Here is a 21,793-nt window from a genome sequence, read left to right on the forward strand (position 1 = left end):
AAATTTCAGATCAAACCAAAAAGAGAAAAAGAAGGTGAGAGATTTGATGATACATGCAACTGTTTTTCTGGATACATGATTTTCCATGGCAATTTTGTTAATCTGTTTGGGAAAATTGACTAATGAAGGCGGAAGAGCCTTTTGGAGTTAAAGAGAAAACAATTTTTTTTTTTTTCTGTGAGTGTGAACATAAACCGATGAAAAAGAAACTGCAAGTTATTAGTGAGATTAATGTTGTTCTTATTCATCTCTAAATACTGGTGGTATGTGGATGATTAGTGTTGAACCTCCCACCAAACTCATATCGTGGAATCTTTGGAGGAGAAGACTGCCCACTACTGCAACAGTTTGTGACGGTTATGCACGTTCGATCTCTTTTCTAATTTTTTTTAATTTTCTTTTTTTATATTTACTGTAACTTTTATTTTGAACAATACTGTAACTTTTTTAATTCCAGTGTTTTTTTTTAATTTGTTTTTTACACATCTGGTAAAGATGATTTTTTTATTTATTTTAAATTTGTGTTCTTAAATTGCCCACTACTGCGTATCAGTTTGTGAGGGTTGGTTAAGAACGTTCATGTTTTTCTTTCAAGTTTTTTGTTTTCATTTCAACATTATTTTAAATTTTCTTATGTTTAATTTTTACTGTAACTTTTTTAATTTTAGGTTTTTGTATTTATATTCGTTTTTTACATATATAGTAAAAAAAATTAATTTGTGTTTTTCCATTAAAGTTTTCATATTTGTTTTTTTTTTTTTTTTGTATTTATATTCGTTTTTTACATATATAGTAAAAAAAAATTAATTTGCGTTTTTCGATTAAAGTTTTCTATGTAGTTATTTTATTTTATTTTTTTTACAAATTTGTCCTAGTTTTTTGAAATTTTTTAGGTTTAATAGTGAAGAAAACATAGAGGCATTTTTGGCATTTTGAAATGCTTCACCTATTTGGGCTTCTCCCTTATATATATATATATATATATATATATATATATATATATATATATATATATATAGATAATCTATTAATAAGTAGTATAGACTTAACAATTTATGATTTTTTGACAAAAAAAAAAAAAAAAAAAAAAACAATTTATGATTTCAGGTGCGTGTACGAGAGACATAGACTAAAAAAAGATGTAAATCCAACATTATAATATTAACAAGAGTTAGGCTATTTATTGAGGGATAATTACCAAGAAATCACACTTTTGACCGGAAAATGGTTCGTGCCCAAAAATCAAGCAGTATTGCCAACAAAGATGGTGAAAGCCATTCGAGTTCATGAACTTGGTGGTCCTCAAGTCTCCCTCTCTCCCCTGTATTTTCTTGGGTAACTTGAATGTTTGAATTGGTGATCACAATAAATCCAAGTTGTTTGATGGGGCTGAAAGTGATAGCCTTTCTGCTTTTAGCCAAGAGTGCATGATTTCTTGTGCCCTTGTATTCATCGGACTAATCCGGAAGAGGTTAGTTCTTGTTTGGTGTCAAGGATTTGATAAATTTTGACTATGATTCAATAACTCACTATGATTCAATGTCGAAAGAAGAAATGGAAGTCAACTTCTAAATTTTGACTAAAGGCCATTTGGAAGTATTTTTAAAATAACAGAAAGTGGTTTTTGTGAAAATATTTTGGAAACCAATTCTTATTAAAAATATAAGTGAATCTTAAAAAAACGTTTTAAGTGCTTCCTGCAAGAAACATATATTTGATGCTTCTTTCAAGTGCTTTTGGAATCCAAAATCAATTTTATCAAAAACGCTTGCGATCATTCTAAAAGCACTTTCAGACGAACCATAAGTTGAAAGTAGGAGAAGTAGTCAAGTAAGCTTATCCCTTCCAATCCTACCATTTCTTTGGCGATTGGAATGTTCTTCATGATTAATCCTTCTTCTGCCTTCCAAATATCTTTCTTTGACATACATTAAGTCTAGCAATTTTTCAGTCCAAAAGCATATAAAGTGTTTATATTGTGTTTATAGTTTATCTCGAGCCATATCAAGTGTGTTCATACACAACCTTTGAAACTGATTATTCAAAACCCGTTTCTTTTCGAGTTTTACTTCAGTTTGTTTTCCTTGAAAGAAGTTTCCTTTGCTCCTTATTTTTCTTTGATATGCAATCTGGTACAGTTAATTTTGTGATGCAATGCTGCTAGGTCTTGAAATGGGAAGACCAGATAACAGTAGCCACCGAAATTGATTTCAGGTATGGAAGCTTGTGGAGTTGTTACAGTTGTAGTACCAGGGCCAACAGGCAGGCGAGTTGGAGATGTTGTAGCCTATGCAGGTCCTTCCTGCAAACAAAGCTGTGCTCGTTCCTCCTTCCATTGATCCTAAAGTTACAGCGTCCCTCTTGGTTAAGGGGATGACAGCTCACTGTGTGCTACGCCGTTGTTTCAAGGTAGTTTAATACTTGTGCAACTGCATTTACTCATTTTTCATCTTCCTTGAAAACAAATGTGGCAATGCAGAACATTTTTATAATTCATCTGAACAGAAAAGTATATAATTAATTAAAGGGCTTCAATAATCTTAACATTGCTGCATTCTACAATTGAATTTATAACACTGGCCATCCCCTTTTCAAATTTTGAAACTTTTGTTACTTGTCGTTATTAGATACGACTTGAGGGTCGTTATGCAGCGAACATGGACACATGGTCCTTGTTCACGCAGCCGCTGGTGGAGTTGGATCCTTTTTATGCCAGTGGGCTAATGCCCTCGGTGCCACTGTCATAGGAACCGTATCAACTCAAGAGAAAGCAGCTCAAGCCAAGGAGGATGGATGCCACCATGTCATAATCTGTAAGGAAGAGGACTTTGTCGCTCGTGTGAAAGAAGTAATTTTCGACAATGGCGTTGATGTTGTCTATGATGGCGTAGGGAAGGATACGTTTTGACGTATAAGTTTTACTCTTCTTATTTATCTCCGTAATTATGTCATGATTTACTCAAATGTTGTTGCATACATATCCTTGATCAACTCCATAATCGACGCAAGTGACTTGTAACTTAGTTGGTCAAGGGCATTCGACTTCATCTGATATATAACATTTGTTTTGGACTACGAATTCTTACCAATAGATATTGTTTTCAGGGATCGCTGGCAACCTCAAAGACTCGTGGACTCATGGTGAGTTTTGGGCAGTCATCAGTCGAGCCAAATCCGATTCCCTTATCGGCTATTACAGCAAAATCCCTCTTCTTGACTCGGCCTAGCCTCTTTCATTACGCTGTAACTCGAGATGAACTGTTAGAGACTACAGGAGAGGTATTTGCCAATGTTGCATCGGGTACATTGCGGGTTCGAGTGAATCACACCTACTCGCTGTCCGAAGCAACACAGACACACGCAGACCTGGAGAACAGGAAAACATCTGGATCTGTTGTGCTTACCCCCTAAGTCTAAAGCGAATAAGGGCTTCAGGTTGATGAGGATATCCGACTGCGATGGATGTCTCCTACCGTACACGTCAAGAAATGAACTCATTAAGCTAGCAATAAAAAGAGCTGAACTTTTTTGCATCGTTATTGATTTCTAAGTATTATCTGAAAAGTAGTTTTGAGCTAAAACTTTTGGAACATCATATGTAAACTCTTTTAGATCCAGCTGAAGAACTGAAATCCTTGTTCTTGAGAGGGATTTGAAAATCACTATAATCTAGGTGAGAGGGATTTGAACTTTCGTGTAAGGGACAACAACTTTTGCAGTTTTGGTATTTCTTTTATACAACGTAATTCTAAGGGATTGGGGATTTGGTTAGGCCATACAATGGACCAACCACTAACTAGTCATCGAATTCAACTTAAATTAAAACATCTCGCTCACAAGTAAAAAGGAAAACCACTAAATCGTAGTACCAGTTCGTTAGAGTATCTATATTACATCTCCAATTTTTTTTTAGGTAATAAATACTAATGAGCTCATACACTATTTTTTGAGTGAGAAGCTCACACACAGTGCGTAAACATAAAAGATTTCAAAAGAGGGAAAACATATATGGAACAGAGAGAAGCTAGATAAAATTGTGCGAGGAGAGCGTGGGAGTTGAGAGAGATATTTTGGTAACATGTGTGTGAAGGAAGAAAAAAACAGGAAAAAAAAAAAATACATTACTTTAATGTATGAGCCCTCTAATTCTAGTACGTGGAGTTCATGCGAGGGTGCCAATGTAACCAAGTGACGTGGGAAGCATGCACATGTGCGAACACACAATCCTTGCCATGAAAACCTTGGGCTCCAAGAGCTGGTTTTTTGAAACTATGTGCCCTCAAGTCCCTATAAATTCTAGTCAGGTAACTATAATTTACATTTTTAGAATTGGTCAAGTTGAAATGGGAGATAAGCCTCCCAGATGCCAATGAAGATAAGTGGTTGGGAGGGTGGTCTCATAATTCATGTTCATATTCTTCATGAGAATTAAGAAGATGGTGGAAGAGGACTTCTCTCTCATGTCACTCATTTTTATTGTTTCTAGGAGTCTCCATTTTAACAATGTTTTGGACCTCATTATTATATTTGTCACTTATTTTCTTAGTTTTCGGCTTAGATGTTATACTATATTTATTGCTCAATAAACCGTAATATTGTTTCCATATGCCTTATAAAGTTTTCCTTAATGCTCACCGAAAATATTTTGCCAAAATAAACAATTTGAATTTTTAACAAAAAAACTTGGGCGTTAGGGGGGCTTGACAAACGCAAAACAAGACGTACCTTGGCGCATGGAAAGTGAGGAAGGGCTCCATAAACGAGGTAGGCTCTACGCATCGAAAACGAGGCAGGATTCATCGTGCAAACTGAGGTAAGCTCAGTGTCGGATAAATAAGGCACACAAAACGAGGAGGGCCAGGGCCCAAAAAATGAGGATATACATTAAATATAAAGATATTTGAATTTAAATAAAGTAATGTAGGAAGAAAAAAACAGAAAATAAATAATAAAATAGAAAATGATATGATCGTTACTTAGCTACCGATCATCCACAAACCTTGTTGGTGTCCAGATAGCGACTTCTTGAAGAAAGAATCGCTAAAATCATACCGATCTCCCTTTTCAATTTTTATTTATTTATATTTTTTGCTAATGTTTCTTTTATTTCTTTTAACATAACAACAAATTATCATATTTATGTTCTTCAAATATATTTTTCCGTGCAAAATCTATTATAATTCATTTGTAAACACTTATAATCAATAATTTAAAGATATTTAAATTTAATAGTGGTTACTCAAATAACGTAACATATAAATAAGATATTTAAATTTTGGGCTTAAATATTATATTAAATATACATTTGTTGCTCAATGTAATAATAAATAAATAAAGAATATCCATATCTTTTTTTGAACAAAAGAATATCCATATCTAACAACATTAGATAATGCCACTTAATATTACGGTCTAATGATTTCATCTTTACTTGTAAGTGAGAGGTCTTAAGTTTGATTCTCATCAAAAGCGAATTTAAATCACATTATTCCTAGCCCAGATGATAAACTCACCCTCTTTCCTTAATATTAATATCCTTTGTTGAGGGAAAAAAAAAACAACATTAGATATTCAATTTGTGTTGTTTGTAATCAAAATTTATAGTTTTAATGTGCTTATAATTACGAGTTTATTTAACATGAAATGAGTATTAAAATCATTACAATTTATGATTTCAGGTGCGTGTACGAGGATTTGGATCCTCGACAGATCTCCTTCTTGGGGATCTTAGGGATCAACGCACACGGTAAAAAATCGTGTGGCCCCAATTAAATACTTTTTATATTTTTAAAATTAAAAAAGTCTCGTTTTTCGTAAAAAATATAAAAATGAAAAAATTGTAACTGCACGATTTTTGATTAACGGTCCGCGTTCCTTGATCCCTAGGATCCCCAGGAACGGGATCCGGCGAGGATCCAAATCCCGTGTACGAAACATAGACTAAAAAAATAGGGAGTTTTAACGAAAAGCCCACCATACTGTTTACTTTAATGAAAAAACACATTTTTACATTAAAAAGTTAAACATGATATTATTCACTTTCTCATTTATATTGACAAGAGTTAGGCCAATTATTAAGGGATATCACCTAGAAATCACACTTTTGACCGGAAAATACCCAGAAATCAAGCAGTATTGCCAACAAAGATGGTGAAAGCCATTCGAGTTCATGAACTTGGTGGTCCTCAGGTCTCTCTCTCTCTCTCTCTCTCTCTCTCTCTCTCTCTCTCTCCTGTATTTTTTTGGGTAACTTGAATGTTTGAATTGGTGATCACAAAATGAAGACTTGTTCGTCAGTTGCAATCTTATGTGCCTGATTTCATTTGTAAACTATTTCTGTTTACAATAAATCCAAGTTGGTTGATGGGAAATCTGGTAACAGGCTGAAAGAGATAGCCTTTCTGCGTTTACCCAAGAGTACATGATTTCTTATGCCATTGTATTCATCGGACTAATCCGGAGAAGGTTAGTTTTCATTTGTCGTCGAGGATTTGATTGGATTCGATAGCTCACCAGGTTCAATGCTGAAGGAAGAAATGGAAGTCAACTTCTAAATTTTGTCAAAGTTGAAAGTAGAAGTAAGATTAGTCATCAAGTAAGCTTATCCCTTCCAATCCTACCATTTCTTTGGCGATTGGAATGTTCTTCGTGACTAATCTTTCTCCTGCCTTCCCAATTTCTTTCATTGACATACATTTAATGAATCTAAGCGATTTTTCAATCCAGTTCAATCATAGACATCCAGCAAGGCCTTGAAGTATTTGAGTTCGTAAACTTTTATTGTATTTATGGTTTATGTAGGGCTATATCAAGTGTATTCATATCAAGTGTAAACTTTTATAGTATTTGAGTTCGTAAACTTTTATTGTATTTTTCTTTGATCTGCAATCTGGTTCAGCTACATGTCATTATTCCAAATTTCCAATGCTTTTATCCCCATTTCACTTAATTATGTGATGTAATGCTGCTAGGTCTTGAAATGGGAAGATGTGGAAATAGGAGAGCCGAAGGAGGGGGAGGTTCGTGTGAAGAACAAGGCGATAGGGGTTAATTTCATCGATGTATATAGGGGTTAATTTCATCGATGTATACTTCCGCAAAGGACTTTATTATAAAGCTGATACAATGCCCTTCTCCCCAGGTTTTGCTTCATCTCCAAGTTCTAAAATGTAGGAAGGATTGACATCTAGTCCACTCTTTGAAGGCATAATTTCTAAGTTTAGTTTTTTCTTAACAGTTTCTTGCGTAAACATTTTGCGTGAGATTACAGTTTTCAGATATGATCAAGAATGATTTTTCAAACCTAAAAGAATGTCGGGCATGAAACCAGATTAGCCATTCCTGCTGTTTGAAATAGAACTGACTAATCCTAAGAGAAATGGTCGAAAAACTCAACGTCACTATTCTTCAATAACTTGGAGTCCAGCCTTCTTTTGTCCTTCCAGTTCCTGATCAGAAGGCTGACGGATAAACCCTATTCGTTAACAAATCAATTTTCATTTCAGGTATGGAAGCTTGTGGAGTTGTGACAGCCGTAGGACCTGGAGTAACAGGCAGGCGAGTTGGAGATCTGGTGGCCTATGTTGGCACTCCGATGGGGTCATATGCGGAAGAGCAGATTCTTCCTGAAAACAAAGTGGTGCCCGTTCCTCCTTCAATTGATCCTATTGTTGCAGCATCCATATTGCTTAAGGGTATGACAGCTCAGGTTCTACTACGCCAGTCTTTCAAGGTTGTTACGATTTTCTGTTTTGTTAACTATGTGATTTATGTGTCGAAAAAGTACAATCAACTGACAAATATTGGTGGTCAAGTTGTAACTAAATGCTTCCTGAATGTGAAATTTCATTATCTTAACATGGTTGATTCAGTGTTAGAAGTTGTTTATAAATTTCAATGCTGCTGCTTTTGTTGTTTGATCTGAATTTTGTGCTGCTATGGAGGTCGAACCAGGACACACAGTCCTTGTTCACGCAGCAGCTGGTGGAGTTGGATCCCTTTTATGCCAGTGGGCTAATGCGCTTGGTGCAATTGTCATTGGAACTGTATCAACTAAAGAGAAGACAGCTCAGGCCAAGGATGATGGATGTCGCCATGTCATAGTCTACACGGAAGAGGATTTTGTTGCTCGAGTGACAGAAATAACACCTGACAATGGCGTTGATGTTGTCTATGATTCTGTAGGGAAGGATACCTTTCAGGTAAATCTTACTTTTCATCCCTCAATTTTATACTGAACTTACAGAAATGATTCTAGGTTCTCCTTCTGCACCGTTCCTTTGATGTTCTTGGTTTCATTGAGTATCAACACAGCCTATTACTGCTTCTGTTTTACCGTGGCTTATTACCTAATCTAGCGTTGAAGTTTCTCAATGCTAGGCCAGGTATAGCAAATCTCTATACTGTTCCGTTCGAGCTAGTTTTATGAAACTGTTAAAGCAAATGCTGGTTACCCTTTGATTTTTTCAGTTCAGAAGATTAGCTAGTCTAATTTCTTGATGGTGAATTTTATATTTAGTACTTAATTGGGGCATTGTTTGCAGTGATCATTGGCATGCTTGAAGACTCGTGGATACGTGGTGAGTTTCGGACAAGCATCAGGTACAATTGTTCCGGTCCCTGACCAGGCCGGCCCTGTTCCAGTACACTGCAGCTCGAGACAAATTGTTAGAGGTTGTGGCAGAGGTATTTGCTAATGTTGCATCAGGTGTGTTGCGCGTTCGAGTAAATCACAAATACGCATTGTCTCACGCAGCACAAGCTCATGCAGACCTCGAGAACAGGAAAACATCCGGCTCGGCTGTGCTTATACCCTAAAATTTCTGCCTCAACTGCTGTTCTTTGTGAACAGATTAATATGAGTTGGTTTGCAAAATGCAATGATGTTATCTCCAACTTTAGTGACAGACAGACTTGTTAAGCAAGCAAAAAAGGCAATTGTATTTTTCGCATTTCTGCTGAAAGGCAAAACTGTTTCTGTGAAACAGCAGGGTATGTACCACATAATGTATGTCTCTCTCATCACGTGAGAGAGACGTGGTAGGGTGCCAATGTAACTAGAGTGACATGGGAAGCATGCCAAGGTGCCCGACTGGCGCACACTATTGTTTTTGGTAGTCTCTCTTTTTTCGCTTTCATGCCATTCACTTGAAAATAATTCGGGAAACGATTTCCGCACACATTTTTTTCTCCTTCTGCACATTCTCTGTTTATTTTTGTTCTTTGTATTAGTTCCAAGTCTCTCTTACCAAAAATGAAAATAGTTTTGAAATCACTTTGTATAATATGACAATAATTAATTTGTTTAGCATATGCTATTAATATTAATAATTAAATGGCAATACTGTATTATCTGTAAACCAAAAATTACAAAACATGTATACATTAATCATGCATTACACCGCCACTTCCGGCGGCATCCGGACTAACATACCAAGTAGCTCCGGCAGGGTACCAACGGGTGGCAGCGGTTGACAAGTTTAAGTGCTTGCGATTAACGGCAAAGCAGATATTAAAGCAGCAAAAAAGAGTGATTAAGTACAAAAGGGTTTGTTAAACCAGGCAATGGCAGCTGAAGAGCGGCCAAACAGGCCCTTAACTTTCTTCAGAGTTCAGACAAACGCTTATGGTCCTGCCTGAAGTTGTCTGGTAGTGGTAGTGATTGCAACCACTGCCTACATATTCCGTACAAGTCCAAAACCATTTGTTGAAATATACCAGTCAAGTAAGACTGCTCTTGCAGACGTGGTTAGGCCAAGAATTCGTTCTCCTTAGATTACAGTAGTTTAAAATATCGTATTTGTCAGAAAATGGAGCAAACTTAGAGAGAATGAAAGAGAATTGCAGAGAGAGCAGAGGTTATGAGTTTCTGTATATTTCTTCGAATGAATACTACAAGATTCTTACACACTTATATAGCTCAATGGCTGCCTTATCTCTTAAGCTACTAGTACTAGCAGCTCTAACTAATTTTACCGCCAATTCTAACCAACTTCCAAATATACTAACTGCCTCACTTCAGCACCACCTTTTTGACCATACTACCCTTCTTATCCGTCAATACTGGTCAATACAAACTACAAGGACTTCACAACTAGATTTTCTTTAATTACCCTTTAATAAATAAATTAATTAAGTCATTAGCTAATTAAAACTCTGACTAAATTAGAGTCATTGGTGGACTGGCCGGGGTTGTGCAGGTGGTTGAGTTCATGGTGAAATTTTTAGTTGTGACGGGAACACGGGTGGTACACCACGCTTTTTTATGTAAGTGGTGAAAATTTTTATTTTTTAAGTTATTAACTTTTTAATACACATATCCCACCATTTATATAAAAACACGTATTGTACCACTCCGTGTAACAATCATACTGAAAATTTATTCATTTAGTCTATCATCTTATTGGAAACTATTTTATTTAATCGCCAATTGGTCCTTTTGCGTCTTGGGATATATATACCGGATGAATTTTGGTTTTGGGATTCGAACTTGAGAGAAGTGTTGTTTTAGTTTTCTGAGAAAGAAAACTGGAGAAGTAGAAAGACGAAGAGTGCCACCCGTGAAGCTGAAGAGTCAAGAAGAGGAGGAATACCCTCGACAAATTTTTAGTTATGACGGGAACACAGGTGGTATATCATGTGTTTTTATGTAAGTGGTGGAAATTTTTATTTTTTAGGTTATCGACTTTTTAGCACATATATTCTATCATTTATATAACGACACGTGGTGTACCACTTCGTGTGACAATCACACTAAAAAATCTCTCGAATACCCTCATGGGCAACACGCGTATATCAAAATGAAAGTATACAAACCAAGCAGGAGCAAAATCGGCAGCATACTCAATGAATAGAAAATCCCAACATTTTCAAAAGCTTTTCACTTTTCAACGAAGTGGCAGAGAAAGGTCAAAATTTTTAAAAATAGAATCAAAAGGGAAAATAGAAAATCCCAACATTCAATCTCCCAAAAAAAAAAAAAAAAAAAAAAAAAAAGAAAAAAGGACAAGTAAATGAGAAGAAAATACATAACAAGGTTGGTTGCATGGTCTTGTACACAAGCGTCTTCGGATCTAGAGTGCAAGGCTGTGAAAAACTCTGACTTTCAACGTCATCATACAAACCTAAATCACAGTATAAAAACTCTTTGCGCTAACCTATACTTCTTGATCATGATCATAGTTGAAATATACGCAATTTGACCGACACAGCTCAATGTCTAGTGTCTACTACACCGTTGTTTCAAGGTAGTTTTATACTTGTGCAGCTGCATTTGCTCGTTTTAATCTTCCTTGAAAATAAATGTGGCAAGAACAATTTTAAAATTATTCTTAACAACAAATTTTAATTAAAGGGTCAATAATCGTATTATCATAACATTACTACATTCTACAATTGCATTTGTAACACGCGTACTGGCCATTCCTTTTCAAAAGCAATTGTTACTTGAAGTTATTAGATATGACTCGAGTGTTGTTAATTATACTGGTCAAACCTGGACAGATGGTCCTTGTTCACACTGTCGGTGGAGTTGGATCCCATTTATGCCTGTGAACTAATGCCATTGGTGCCACTGTCATAGGAACCGTATCAACTCAAGAGAAGCCAGGTCAAGCCAAGGAGGATGGATGCCGCCATGTCATAATCTATAAGGAAGAGGACTTTGTCGCTTGTGTGAAAGAAATAACTTTCGACAATGGCGTTGATGTTGTCTATGATGGCGTAGGGAAGGATACGTTTGAGGTATAAGTTTTACTTTTCTTAATCTCCGTAAGTGTGTCATGATTTACTCAAATGTTGCTGCATATATATGCTTGACCAACTCCAAAATCGACACAAGTGACTGCTAACTCAGTTAGTTAAGGGCATTCGACATTATCTGATACATAACATTTATTATGGACTACGAATTCTTACCAATAGATATCGTTTTCAGGGATCACTGGCAACGTTGAAGACTCGTGGGCACATGGTGAGTTTTGGGTAGTCATCAGGCGAGCCAGATCCAGTTCCCTTACAAGTGAATTCAACACGCCAGTTCTAATAATTCGCTTGATTAAGATTCCAATACTCTATTGAAAGAATTTAAAATGGGTTTGTAAAGACTGATTGCATAAGCTCAACTCAATTGATGATGAGTGAGGTTTTGACTTCATTATATAGAGATTACAAGAAAAGTCTGTTACAGTATAAATAGCGGATTACAAGTGAATTCAAATTACAAATATAAACTGATAGAGTCTAAGAAGAGATAGGAATGCATTGGTTCTCTATTTGGTGAAGAGTCCTTGAGTTATCCAAACTGTGACCTTGAGATAGGAATGCATATATTGGCAGACTTGATTGACGGCAAAAACAATATCAGGTCTCGTGAAGAGAAGATATTGGAAAGCACCGACTATACTTTAAAAATTAGTGCCATCTGACAAAGGTTCTCTGTCATATATACTCAACTTACGGCCAGTTGCAGCAGGAGTGGTGAGAGGTTTTTCATCAAACATTTTGGTCTTCTTTAGAAGGTCCATGATGTACTTGGATTGAGAAAGATACATGGCAGTGGATGTCCGTGTAATTTCCATTCCCAAAAAATAATGCAAAGGACCTAGATCCTTCATAGAAAACTTTTGGCCAAGCTGTTGAATGAACCGAAATATATGTGATCGATTATTGCCCGTAACAAGGATGTAGTCGACATATATCAACAAGTAGATAACTGTGGATCCATTAAAGAAGGTGAACAGCGAAGAATCTGCTACTGAGGCCTGAAACCCAAGTTCTTCAAGATGTTGGGAGAAACATTGAAACCAGGCACGAAGTGCTTGTTTCAAACCATATAATGATTTTTGCAGTCTACAAACATGTGATGTAAACTGAGGATCCACAAAACCTGAAGGTTGTCGCATATAAACTTCTTCTGCCAAAGAACCATGTACGAAAGCATTTTGAACATCAAGTTGTCGGATAGGCCAATTGTAGTGAAGTGCAATCGAGAAAATGAGTCTGATTGTTGCGTGAGTGACAACCAGTCTGAACGACTCGCCGTAATCTATACCTTCTTGCTAGTGAAAGCCATTTGCGACTAGTCAAGCCTTATATCGCTGTATGGAACCATCAGAATGCCATTTGATCCGATATACCCATTTATTTGGAAGAACATTCATGGATAGAAGAAATGGAACCAAGGACCATGTGCCAGTATGCAAAAGAGCATTAAACTCTTCTGCCATTGCCCGTCGCCATTCAGGATATTTGTTAGCCTATGTAAAACATGCAGGCTCAACCACAGCATTAGGGGCAACAAACCAAATGAGATGAGGTTTCGCTAATGCTGGAGACTCATGTAGAGTACTGGAGTTGGACTCTGCGGAACTTTCTGTTCTTCCTTCACTGTTGTTGTAGCACACATGATGCATTCATCCACACGCAGAGATGATGTACCATCCTTATACTTCTGGCATTTCTTTTTTCTTCTTTCATGGCGTAAAACTTTGTTTCCAGGTCTTTTGTGCATGCAATATATGCCCTTATTAAGTTCTTTTCAGGAATTTAAACAGACCCCTGTTCTTAACCATTATGCTTAGGATGTTAAGCAACTACAGATCGATACATGTCAAGTCGATTTTATTTATTCTAGGAACAAAGTTGCTTCATAATGTATCATGTTTCAAGTTTGTAAACTTTGCGTATATTGGCATCAATACGAATGCTTTGTGACAAAGAGTGCCTCTAAATAACATAGGAACTTGCTAACTCCGTCGTCATCATTTTGCTTGCTCCACGAGCATTTCAAAGCTGCATAGCAATTGGGTTTTCTCGTAGAAGAGCGAGAAGTGTCACGTGAATTAGTACGAAGAAGAGAGAGAGAGAGAGAGAAGTACTACGAAGAAGGGGAGAGAGAAGAGAGAGAACAAAAGAAAGATCCAGGGGTAAAATTGTAAATGAAAAATAATTAAAAATACAACCACGAAATAATGTGAATAATATGAGTTTGCTAATAATTAATTATCCCTAAACCATTTTCACACATTTCTCTTGTCATTCAATTTGCTTCTGCTGAATTAAGAGTTACTTGTTCAGAAAACAAGTCTTTTAATTTTATATGGGATTTTTTTTTTATATTTTTTACTTTTTAAGAAAACCTCGACGGTACGAGGGATATTTTATTAATAACGAAACAAATAAGTTACATTTAGTCAGGGGAGAATATAAACCTTACCCCTCATAATGCCAAGAAAAGGAGAAAAACAACATTGAGTAAGAAGGGGGGACATAAACCTTACCCCTCTAGAAATGAAAATAAATATTATACAAGGGAGGGGGGACATGAAACCTAATCCCTCTAAAGCCAAACCTGAAAGAAAATACAATGAAACAAGACGACGAAATTTGACAAAATCATACAACACAACCATACTGGCATATTCGTCACAGCAAGGAAAATGCCAACAAACTTACGCAAAGTACAAAACAAAGCTAAACATATTCAACAATTACATGATACATTTTAAGCACTATCCTATTCAGCAACTGTGAAAGAAGAACGCTCCATGGCATGTTTACCAGCAAAGAACCAAGCACAATCCAAAACCCCGTGAAGAATCCAACTCCTAAGCTCACGTAGAACCACCCATCTTCTAGTAAACGGTATCCACCTCCTCCGTCTTGCTCAACTGTTGGTGGCGGTATCACCCCATCCGTGCTGCAATTCTTGTTGAGTGGAGCTCCGCATAGTTCGTTGCCGACGAAGCTCGACTGATCGAGGCTCTGCAGTTGAGTGCTTTCCGGAATTCGTCCCGTCAAATTGTTGTAGGCCAAGTTTAAGTGACTCAGAAATGTCAAATTCGTCATGCTTGGAGGAATTTCACCATCAAGTTGGTTCATGGAAAAATCGAGAGATTCTAACTGTGCCATATTACCAATCTTTGAAGGAATTCTTCCAGTGAAGCGATTATTCGATAAATTGAGGGACTGCAATGCGAGGAGGCCGGTAAGTTCTTCAGGGATCTCTCCATACATAAAGTTGCATGAAAGGTCCATGCCCTTTACGAATCCCAGAATCTTGCTATATTCCATTTCTATCCCTTTCGTTACCAAGATTTCATTCTCTGTAAAATTAGCCCCATACATTCTAGTTGGAGAAAATGATTCTGAAAAATTAGCCAATGCGCTCAAATTGTGGAAGCATCTCGGTATCATTCCTGAGAGTTTGTTATGCGCAAGGTCCAATATCTGGAGACTTTTCAAATAACAAACTTCATTAGGAATATCTCCTTCAAACTTATTTGAACGAAGGTTAAGAACATGCAATCCTGAAAGGCTTTTCCCTATCCATATTGGTACGCTTCCGGAAAACCCATTTTCACTAAGGTCAACAACTGACAACGAGGTACAGTTCTGCAGGGAATGTGGCAATTCTCCGTACAGGTGATTATTGCGCAAGTGCAGGGATCCCAGAAGTTGCAAGTATCCCATGGCCATTGGGACATTCCCAGTTAGGTTGTTGTTTTCTAAATTTAGGAAGCTCAAGTATTGCCAACTCATCCAACAATCGGGTACTTTTCCAGTGAGAAAATTGTTCCCGAGATGAAGAACATAAAGTTGCTTTGTTTCATCCGGCCTATCACAGAAGAAGTGGAAAACAGATCCAGAAAATGATGAATTGGAAAGATCTAGCCATTCTAATGAGGTGGGAACAATAGGCAATGCACCAGTGAAATGGTTAGAACTAAGATCAACCATTGAATATGGAGCAACAAATATATTTGGAATCTGCCCATACAACTGATTGTGAGAGAGATTCAGAGATTGTACTTGGGAAGTTAAGTTCCAAAACCAAGTTGGAATAGTACTTGAAATTTGTGTACCAGACAAGCTTAGTTCTTTTAATTGCGTTTGTGTCCGCAACCACATCGGCCATTCAGGCCCCAAATGCCAGGAATCCAGCTGCAAAATTTCAAGTTGAAAAGGAGGAACCCAATCTCGACTAGTTTTCAGAGTTAATGAGTTTCCTTCTGCAATGAAATGCTTCAACTTTGTAAGGTTGCTAAAGGAAACTTCCGACACTGCACCTTCTAACGAATTATAAGATATATCCAAATCCGTTAGCATTTTGAGTTGACCAATAACTTCTGTGAAAGTTCCATTAAACTGATTTCTAGATATGTCCAATTTTTCCAAGCTTGACAGATTTCCTAGTGACATTGGAATGGGACCTGATATATTAGTATAACTCAACGACAATGACTTTATTCCATCCGGACCACATCTGGACAAACTTTCAAAGATTTTGAATGGTCTTCGAACCGTAAAATGGTTCTCTGACAGATCAAGAACTTTCAACTTACAAAGATGTCCCAAAGAATTTGGGATTTTCCCCTCCAACAGATTATTATCCAAGTAAAGATTGACAAGGGATGTCATGTTTCCAATGGAACTCGATATTTCACCGCGTAATAAATTGTAAGAAAGAAGCAAGGACTCGAGATTGTTGTTCCCCTCAAGATTAAGGACTTTAAGACCAGTCATATTCTGAATAGAATTGGGAATCGGATCAAGACTAATAGAATTGTATGACAAATCAATTTCCCTCAAAGATGTGATATTCTGTGAAATGCTAGGAATTGGACCTTGGAAACCACAATCACTGAGATGAAGAGAAACTAGATTTTTAAGACTGAAAACCCACCTCAGCATCAAAGAATTAAAACTGTTTCTAGAAAGATCTAGGACAACCAGGGAAGTCAAATTTGCGGTGGGTAGATGGGGAATTTGATCAAGTTGACAATCAAACATAATTAACTCTGCCAAAGAAGGAAGCATGTTTGTAACTTGCAACCAGTCAGATGCTTTGCTAAGATCTACATGGCTCAAGTCCAAGTGTTTTAGCAGAGAAAGACCAGAAATCCACCGAAGGTTCTCAACCGTCAGAGTGTAACTACTGAGAGCGAGATAGCGTAGACTGGAGAGATTTCCCAGTTTATGAGGAATTACTCCATCAAACCATGAGTATCCAAGATTAAGGTGTGTTAAACTTGTCATAGAACCAAAGAAACTGGGAATTCGTGTTGTACTGAAATTATTTTGACTCAAGTCCAAGTAGTTGAGATGCTTTAAACTGAGCAAAGAAGGATTTATCTTACCACGGAAGGAAGACTCCAAATAAGGTTCGGAATTATTAAGATGCAGCTCGTGGATGTGACCGGTCATGTGATCACAGACAACTCCTGTCTAACTGCAACAGTCTGAATCTTCTTCTGCAACCCACGATGCAAGCCGATTGGCAGGGTCCTCGAGATCTTGCTTGAACATCAGAAGTGCCTGTCTTTCGCTTTCTTTGCAAAGCGGAGGCCGACCGGGAATTCCATTGCATAAACCAATACTGAAAGTAATGGTTGCAATGGCTAGAAACCTGATTAGTAGTAAAACAACTCTCATGGTTCTCTCCATAAAGTTCAAGTGTATGAAGCAGGTGATGTGTATGAGCAATGAAGGATCCAGAGTAGTGCTACCTATATATAGTAGGGAGCCTCACCTTTTCTAAACCATCCTCTACGGCATGAGACCGCATTTTCTAAACCATCCTCTACGGCATGAGACCGCATTTTCAAATCGGTGCACATCAATGAGAGTAGCAGTCGTCGGACGGACTCTTGGAATCTTGGACAAAAGTTTCATAGATGATAAGATGGATTAAACTAAGCGGCTATTTAGGACTAGCTAGTCCACATCTATAGAGACACAAGTTAATTTAAGACCCCACTTGGAATTGGGAATCGTCGCTCCTTCAAATACATTGCATTAATATACATGAAAAATTAATTTTTTTGATGGATGTGATATTTTTATTGGGATATAATACGCCCACCTAAGCTGGGCGTCAAACAGGTAAATGTGCAAGTGAAAGTAAAAAGGGTAAATTACAATTTACTTCTTTAAATTTTGGTACAATTGTTACGAAAAATTTTTCATCCCATGTTCTATCATTTATATAGTGACACGTGATGTATCATCCCATGTTCCGGTCACATTGAAAAATCTCTCCAATTGTAACCTCGTACAACATTTCTATAACATTTCAATTTCATACATTTGGTTATAACTAGCAACAATTGCCCACGCGATGTTGCGGGTATTAAAAGCATTTAAATGATACTGTTGCTTGTATACACACAAAAAATCAGACTTCTATTTACATGCAAAAAAGATTAGACCAACAAAGTTCTTGTGGCTTTGATCAACAATCGTACCACCATACAAAAGATTATGAAACATTGTTCGATTTACATGCAATTTTTCTATTTACATGTGGAATAATTTGAAACTGGGATCAGTCCTTCATACAAGTCGTAGCTAAGACCGTGTACCAAGAGTATTTCGTTAAAACTCTCTAAATTTTATGTGGAAAATTTGGCCAAAAACTCTGATATATTCCACATGATGGTGAATGCATGAAAAGTCACGCAGAATAATTAAAGCTTTGATTTTTCTTGCTCAAAGATGATAAGAAGGGTTGAACTGTACATACGGCCATTTAAGTAGCTAGTCCATCTGTAGGGACAGAACTTTAAGACCAGTCATATTGACAACCCCACCAGGAACCGGGAACAGTCCTTCATACAAGTCGTAGCTAAGATCGAGTACCAGGAGTATTTCTTTAAAACTCTCTAAATTTTATGTGGAAAATTTGGCCAAAAACTCTGATGTATTCACACGATGGTGAATGCATGAAAACTCATGCAGAATAATTAATGCTTTGATTTTTCTTACTCAAAGATGATAAGAAGGGTTGAACTATACATACTGCCATTTTAGAAGCTAGTCCATCTGCAGTCCATCTGTAGAGTCATATTCACAACCCCACCAGGAACTGGGAACAGTCCTTCATACAAGTCGTGGCTAAAACTAAAGACCCTTCGTAGCTAGCTAGGATGCAACCACAATTAGCCCGTGCAATCTGAGACAACCACAATTAGCCACAGAATGATGGTCAGACCAGCAATAAGGATGCAAGCTATTTCAAGAAATGGACCTTCTCGTAAACAGAATGAATGTGAATCAACCTACAATATGCAAGCTATTTCAAGAAATGGAGCTTCAACATACTATATGTAGACAGAACCAGAACCAAGTCCAGACTCACTCGTAATAGGTCTCCTCATCCACAACAATATCCCAGCTTTCCCCTGTCGTGCTTTTTCCATATTTGTGCACCTTACTGCAAAGAGAGAGCAAGTTAACTTGTCAAAGAAAAACCAGAACAATAGATGCCAATGCAGTTCAGCAAGTTTATTTCCCTTCGTACCCATTTCCAAAGTGCTCTTCTCCCCATGTCCGTGACCAACCTAGACATGAGAGAACAAAAACAGAGTTGCATCAGATTAAATTATTGAAAGAAAAAGTTCACTTCTGTTGTAACGAATCGACATTAGAATCAAGCAACCAAGTTATGAAATACGAATTTAAAATGTAACTATTTACCGTGTCTGAAATGAATCTGTGAAATCAAATAGTTAAACCCTAAACAGCACCACTGCAAATAGCATAAGAAAATTGAAATTAACCCTAAAGAAATTGGGAGAGAAGAATATGGAAAGGGAATACCTTTCGGCCCTTTGAGTTATTGGAAAAAAACCCAACAGAGCAAAAGATAAAATACAGGAGGAAAGAAAATAAATTTTCAGCTTGTAAGATTCATACGCGAACAGATTGGCGGTCAAAAGCATTTCAAAACTCAGAGCCATCAAGCTTTTTGATCTGCATGGAAATTATTTATGAAGTTTGAGATTCTTAAAGACGCTTCAGACACATCGACATATTGAAAAAGCAATATTCAACAACCTAGTACCCATGCTCCATAGCAGGTTATAGAAAATATGAATGTCTGGACTCTGGAGTGAGAAAGTAAAAGGACTTACCGCGTACTTCATATCTTCTAAGTTTGTGTAGTCTACAATCCCTGTTGTTCCTACAAAAAAGGCATAGGACAAAAGCTAAGTCAATCGAAATTCCGATGTCTCATGAGCTAGGTCTTAGGATTAAACTACTGAACTAACACTATATTAAATAGTAGTGTATATCCCAAAAACAGTCTGAGATCTGGTTGATAATCGAAGAGTTCGAAGGGATTTACCTTTGGATTCTTCGGCTTTCAGATGGAGTTTGCTTATGTGTGGGAGAGAGAGGTGGAGCGGCTAGGGTTTGAGTATGGAAGAGATGAAAAATGGAGAGAGCACCTGTTTTGGCTGAAGCAACGGTTCACACAATCTGGACAAAAATGCAAATGTCTTAAAAGGGAAAATTATAAAAAGAAACCTTAGCAACTGAATTCAAAGAAACATTCTGACATTGTAAATAACATTTCACAGAGAAAAAAAAAAAAAAAATCCCTAAACTAATTACACTCGGATTACAATGTTATCATTTAACAATAGGAATTCCCATACCTTAGCAGAAGATCTTGCATCTGCAAAGGATCCTTTAAAACCTTTTTTCTTGAACAACCCCGCACTGCAACACTTCCAGGCAAGGTAAACCAACAGCACCCTCATGCTGAGCTCTCCTGTGCATATAGACCCCTTGTAAGTAATCTTAATCAGCCAGTTATCATGAATATACAACTTATATTAATTTTCTACAATATCCAACACACAAATATAACAGAAGAGGAAACTTTAACTTAAGCAGCACAAAATGATATCCTCTGCATTTCATTCCAAAATCCATCACTCTTATGTCTTTGCCTGCACAGTTTTTGCTCCAACATAGCCTGCCATGATGATAGCACTATCAATAATTAAGACATAAAGAAAAGGCTATCCTAGCTAGGTATTCTCGTTGGAGTAAACCAACAGCACCATAAGTAAAGTAGCAGACCAAAGTTTTTTTTAGAGTTGATGTCTTAACATGTTTAAGTAGCGAAAAGATTACAACACATTGGATGTGTTAACAGATCCATAAGCTGATGACTCCCTCTCTGGTTTACCGGATCATTCTTAATGTATTCAACAATGCAGCAGCAACTAAAAGTCCTTGGAAAATGCCAAGCTACTATAAAGACATGACGAAAACTATATCTCACCTTACCCCCTTGTTGGCATAGACAGCATATCCGTCCTTGTTGTTCGGGGTGAATCATAATCCTGAACTCCATTATCATCATCGTCGAGAATGTCTTTGGCTTTTCTAGCAAGAACACCCCAAAACCTATGTTTGGATTCATTAACATTCTTCAATGACGTATACTCAAATCAGATACCGGAATCAGATACAACAAAACACACAACTCACAAATGAAACAGCACAAAACACACAACCCAAAAATTAAATGAAGAATTCTTTATAACATGCATGTTGATAATACCACGAAAAATTCCACTTCATTATACATGCCTATTGTTTTCTCTGTCCAAATATGAAATTGCCATCATCTTTTTTGAAAGCACAAACCAAAATCACTTCTCAAAGAGATCATACACAGAAGAGAGTGGAAGCTTACCCAAAGCCAATTTCATGTTGTTCACTCCTTCTTTTGGACCCAACAATCTGTGGGTTCGATTGCAGCATAGTGATTTAGTTTAAAATTTCAACATTGATTATATATATATGTAGATAATCCTAAACACTTCAATTAAATCTCAAATTGCAAAGAACACTTCAATCTGACAAAACTACACAAAGGAAAAAACAAAGACAGAAAAATGTTCAAACCAATCTAGAAGCCAAAATGATCCCCCAACATCAGTAAATTAACAATAAAAATCTAAACCCATACAAATTCACAGGAAAATCAAAACGC

The 21,793-nt window shown here is 36.9% G+C and overlaps 3 pseudogenes; 2 read left to right on the forward strand and 1 right to left on the reverse strand.

Moving 5' to 3' along the window:
• The first annotated feature begins 1,264 nt into the window (after positions 1 to 1,264).
• LOC137719504 (uncharacterized) lies at positions 1,265 to 3,411 on the forward strand (annotated as a pseudogene).
• Positions 3,412 to 5,855: 2,444 nt separating this feature from the next.
• LOC137720938 (uncharacterized) lies at positions 5,856 to 9,274 on the forward strand (annotated as a pseudogene).
• A 4,880-nt stretch (positions 9,275 to 14,154) lies between these two features.
• Positions 14,155 to 21,487, reverse strand: LOC137721207 (receptor-like protein EIX1; annotated as a pseudogene).
• Between the last annotated feature and the right edge of the window lie 306 nt (positions 21,488 to 21,793).

Source organism: Pyrus communis, chromosome 16 (genome assembly GCF_963583255.1).
Source record: "Pyrus communis chromosome 16, drPyrComm1.1, whole genome shotgun sequence".
NCBI classification, from domain to species: domain Eukaryota; kingdom Viridiplantae; phylum Streptophyta; class Magnoliopsida; order Rosales; family Rosaceae; genus Pyrus; species Pyrus communis.